Below are 5,572 nucleotides of genomic sequence, written 5' to 3'. Positions count from 1 at the left end.
ACCAAATGCTCAAAAATCAAGTTCCCAGAGAAATTGAACATCGCAAGAGTTTGCGATATACATACAACCGAAAACTATAACAATCGTAATAATAATTTATTTATTTATTTATTTATTTATTTGAAATACCTTACAGACCCATTGGGCATTGTGTAAGGGGGGCGAAAAAAATATAATACAGTGCATTAATAACCAAAGGAAACAAAAGGAAACATACGATCATGATAAAAAAGAAATAAATCTATACAGTGCATTAATAACCAAAGGAAACAAAAGATAAACACACAGTCATGATAAACAAACAATATATCAACAAATTAGTAGAGAAGAAACGACGCGGAAATAACAGGAAAAGAGAAAAAAAAGAATACGCGGCACAAAATTATGGTCAACATTATGGTCAAACATTATACAGATAACACATAGCACGTTTTCTTTGCCCGAGTCATGCCTGTTTTTTTTTTTTGTCACACCCTGTTTATCAGCATATTTGCCTTCCTGTGCATTTGCTCATGTTCTTTTTTTTCCGTTACTATTATGTCGTATTTATATTCTATTTTTTTATTCAATGTTTCCTGCATGTATTTTGTACTGTCGTGATAATTTGTAATCAGCTTTTAGAATGTAACAGTTTGTTTCTACGCATTTTTGGTTTCTTCTAGCTACTGTTGCACATATATATTGCTCCCCCCTTACTCAATGCCTCCCTGGAGGCCTGTAAGGTACCTGTAAATAAATAAATAAATAAATAAATAAATAAAATAAAGCACTACAATAAAGGATAATGTGCTCACCGAACGTGCGAACAATGAGTAAAATAGCGCAATGACGGTAAACACGGAAACATGGCAAGCAAACATAAATAAGAAAATATCCGAATGGCACGAGTGTAGCAGCGAAGCAAAGAACAAAAAAAAATCAGAAAAAAAATAAAAGACTTGAACGTAGGCGTGCTAAACGACGGTTTCCGTGAAATATGTGATGAGTTGAGAATGGAAAGATTCTAGATTAGATGCGGAAGCGATGTTGTCTGGCAGTTTATTCCATAATCTGATGGCTCGTGGTAGTGCAGATGAATTAAAAGCCAATGTGTCACCATATATTCTTGCAAAACTAAGCTGATTATATAATCTTTTCGACGTGCGGGATGAGACATCGAGTTGAAATGAACTAGTTCTATTGATGTGCGCATATTTGTGAAATAGTGTTAGGAGAGCGATGTCACGGCGCGTTCTTAATGATTGTAGAGAAAGATCTGTTTTAATCTGAGTGACGCTTGAACGGTAGTTAAAGTTTCGTGAAATGAATCGTGCTGCCCTGTTTTGGATAGATTCTAACGCGATGATCATGTTCTTATGATAGGGAGACCAAATGGGAGAAGCAAATTCAAGTTGTGGACGGACAAAAGTGAGGTATGCTAGTTTTCGAATATTAGATGGTTAATTTCGGAGATTACGGCGTAGGTATCCTAATGACTTTGAGACGACGGCACATATGGATGAGATATGGTAAGACCATGAAAGATCTGAAGAAAGGTTAACGCCAAGGTATTTGTAATGTGATACGCGAGAGAGTAGATCATTTTGGATACGGTATGTATAGCCAGATTTGTTATTTTTACGAGTGAAAGAGATGACTTTGCACTTTGATACATTAACAGTCATTAACCATGAGTTGCACCAGTCGTTAATAGTAAGAAGGATCTAGATAGAAGGATAGGTGATCTAGAAGGATAGGTGATCTAGAAGGATAGGTGATCCTATCCTTCTAGATAGATAGAAGGATATTCGATCACCTAATATCTAGCACATTTTCTCGAAAATTGCTGAACATGTTATCAATACTCGCCTGATTTCATACTTCATTGTGACCGAAGGTATTTCAAAAGAAGAATACGGCTTCCAGAAAGGCAAATCTACAGAAAAGGCTTTACTTCATATAAAGGAAAAATAATCAACATCACAGAAAGCAAAATGCTCACACTGGGGTTATTTTTGCGCTTTCGAAAAGCCTCCGACTCTGTCAGTAACTAAGTCCTACTGCGTTAATTAGAGTTTCACGGCAACAGAGGCTCTGTCTTCAGTGCTATTCAAAGTTACCTATCGCCCAGGGTGCAGGCTGCAGGTGTCATCGCGCTACAGCCTTGTATACACTGGTGTACCCAGGGGACTGCTACTGCCCCATTCTATTGCTTCTTCACATTCACAGCATAGATTGTATCCCTCTCTGCTTCGAAATACCTTTATACACTGATGACGCTATTTTCTTTAATGGCCCGAGTTGACAAGGTATACAAAATGAAGCAAAATATCGGTTAGGTAAATTATCATTGTAACTGCGTGCCAGCCGGTTAGAAATACACTTTACTAAGACGAAGTACGCAATCTTCAGACCAAACTTTGAAAAAAGGCTTAGTATATGATCCAAACACAATATATACCAGAAATACCTTTCAACGTCTCCAGCCGACATGCTTTCCAGGAGTTAGTTTCGCGATCAGCGGGTCTCTTTAATAAATTTAGGTATTTATTACCAGTACGGTAAAGGAGATAATCACTCATTGGCGTCCACCCAAGCGCAGTCAAAGGAAAGCTATACAGCTTCCACAGAAAACCACCCAACCTTATACCACCCAACGGCCGCGACGAGTCAGTAGGCATTTTGGAGACCAAGTTCCTTAGCCGTCGATGTTCTTAGGCGCATTAGTATTTCTTCAAATAAACAGAATTATGGCAGGTTTTGTTACTCTTCTCTCTCTCTCGTCCCTGCCATGACAACGTATGTAATACTTCATGAAGGTTTAAAGTGGGTCGACTTATGTCGCTGCCGACGCTGAGTACAGCTCAAGACGTGAAAAAGCAAACTGTTTACGTCGGAATTTCACGCTGAACATAGACGTTGCTAGTAGATTCTGCCTTGGCAGTTCACTCACGTCTCTTTACTCGAATCATCATTCACAACCACATTCGTGACAGAATGCTGTACTCAGGCTTTCGCCTTGCACCACTTTAGTCGCCAAAGTGTCTCCTAATTTTTTAGCTTTTGAACCCAGAGTGGGTCAGTTAGTTTTGTTCGCAAAGCTACACGATGGGTACAGAAAGACGTCGCGATGGACAGCCTCGGGTATATTTTTACTACTGGAGTTCTTTAGCGTGCACTGAGTCCATGAGTCGCTTCTCATTTGCTGGGGATAAACTGCAGCCCCTGCGGCCGGGTTTAGGGCTTTTGGTCGCATTCTCAACGGCAAAAAGCCGCGCCTTCTGTGCAAGAGCGGCGCGTCATCACCATCTTAACACTCTTTGCCCGCAATAGCAGACGCGGGGCCGCATTTTGTATCGGCTCTTCTCGAATAATCCGTTTGCCGCTTTGCTTTTGCCCGTGTCATTAATTCAGGTAATTAAGCCGTATTTCACGGCAAGGCCAGTTTGGGAGGGATGTGCATGACGTCGCCGAGCGGTGCAACTCTCCTTTACGTTATTCATTCGGGCAGCAGGGAGCCGAGATAAACATCACTGCTGCCATACAGATCACCGGCTAAAACAGCGCACGCCGCCGCAGACACCCCTGAGAACACCAGCTGCGGACATGTCAGACTCGTGAAGAAAACGCCGCTCATAACTTCTGCCGAGGAGGCTACAGTTTGCGCGAGCCGAACAAGCGGTCTCCACCCTGTCGCCAGGCTACGTCCCCACACCACCTCTCGAAATCATTACGTTTCCTTCCGGTGATGCGCTCTCTCCTTTGCTGGGATAGGGATACATCCGTAGGGATGCATACATAAAATTTCATGACAAGCAAAACAAAAAGAAATCGACGAGCCTGCCAGGATTCGAACCTGGAATCTTCTGATCCGTAGTCAGACGCGTTATCCATTGCGCCACAGGCCCGGTGCGGGGGCCTGATTTTTGTGAAATTTTATTCACGTATTTTTCGTTGCTGCACATTTCGACATTATACCTGTAAAAGCCTCGTATACAACCAAGCGCGAACCACCAAAAAGCGCCAAAATAATATTCCCACAATATGATTCCGAAGCTATAAAAGCAAAAACAGGCGCATCTCCGCCGCGAGCGTACTAATCATGTTGTTGCCCTTAGAAGACGAAGATGGGAAGTCTAGGAAGCGTGGGAGCAAGAATCAGAGCTCAAGGCACAAAATGCGTGGGTTAGCGAGCGGGCTCATTCCAGAGGTGCGAAACGGAGGGCGAGCTATCCAGGTCGGTGTACTACTTCCCGATAGAGAGAAAAAACTGTGGGTGTAATAATTTACGTCGTCGTACGCACTAAACGAGAACTGTTCTGGTGTTAGCGGAATGTGGGGCAAAAATTGACGCGAATTTACAAAACATCGCCTTCTTCTTTCTTAATAAGTGTAAACAAACAAATACAAATACAGAACGTTTTGCTAAAGTTAAGACGTAGTGCTCAGAAATTATGAAAAAACCAGCTGAAGCGGAACGCAGTGAAATTTCATAGCAGAAAGTTCAAAATTTAGCGATTTCCCCTTGCCCCCCGGCCACGATATTTGCCCTTGCCCCCGGACATTCCACCAGAAGAGGCCTTGAACACTTCTACGATGTCCTTGACGGCTTCAGGCATGTCGATGGCCGCTGCGCGGTCTAACCAAGGCGGTTATATAAAAATTGCCTCTTTGGGTCTAACACAATGAGGAAATCGCCCATGTGACGATAGATCTTGACGATGTGCTTGTCATGTAGATGTTCTTGAACTGTCCTGTCCATGGTGGTCAAGGAAACGTCTGAGAGCACTGGGGCAACGGATGAACCAATACAGGTTCCCGATTTTTGTATCAAAAGCTGTTTTTTGTACGACACTACTGTGGACTGCTCTTGATACAAAAATCGGGAATCTGTATCGGTTCGTCCATTGCCCCATTGCTCTCAGACATTTTCTTGACCATCATGGACAGTACAGTTCAAGAACATATACTATACAAGCACATCGTCAAGATCTATCGTTAAATGGACGATTTCCTCATTGTGTTAGACCGTGCAGCGGCCATCGACATGCCTGAAGCTTCAATGACATCGTCCGAGTGTTCAAGGCCTCTTCTGGTGGAATGAACTTCACGTGGGAAATGCCAAAAGAGAACAGGATCCAGTTTGTAGGTCTATTGCTGGTTTTTAGTGGTGAGCGAGTGTGTTGGTCCTATAACGTTAGATCGAAGAAAGGTTTGCTCCCCTTCGACAGTGCGCATTCTAAACTTGTCAAGCGGGCAGTCGTAACTGGTGCGCTTCATGCGTCACTAACAAAGAGTTGCGAACACATGGTTGATTGTATCTTCGATAGCCAGGTTCAACGCCTTCTTTTGGCTTGTTATTCACCTTTCCTCATATCAGGCCTGTGCGAAGGCTTACTCCAGAAAGTGAAGCTAGGCGAAGGAGGGAAAGAGCCCGGGAAAAAGAAATGTTTGCCGGTAATTCCATACATCCACAAACTGTCGCACAATGTCAAAAAGGTTTGGTTTGGTTTGGTTTATGGGGTTTAACGTCCCAAAGCGACTAAGGCTATGAGAGACGCCGTAGTGGAGGGCTCCGGAAATTTCGACCACC

The 5,572-nt window shown here is 42.9% G+C and overlaps 1 non-coding gene across 1 annotated transcript; it reads right to left on the bottom strand.

Moving 5' to 3' along the window:
• Positions 1-3,814: 3,814 nt before the first annotated feature.
• Positions 3,815-3,887, bottom strand: TRNAR-ACG (transfer RNA arginine (anticodon ACG)). The gene has a single exon. It is a non-coding gene; the product is annotated as a tRNA-Arg (tRNA).
• Between the last annotated feature and the right edge of the window lie 1,685 nt (positions 3,888-5,572).

The sequence above is a fragment of the Amblyomma mixtum genome, chromosome 3 (genome assembly GCF_055824585.1).
Source record: "Amblyomma mixtum isolate Tamu chromosome 3, ASM5582458v1, whole genome shotgun sequence".
In the NCBI taxonomy this organism is placed as follows: domain Eukaryota; kingdom Metazoa; phylum Arthropoda; class Arachnida; order Ixodida; family Ixodidae; genus Amblyomma; species Amblyomma mixtum.
Note: the sequence above shows the minus strand (reverse complement) of the source record. Positions and strands in the feature narration are given on the sequence as shown.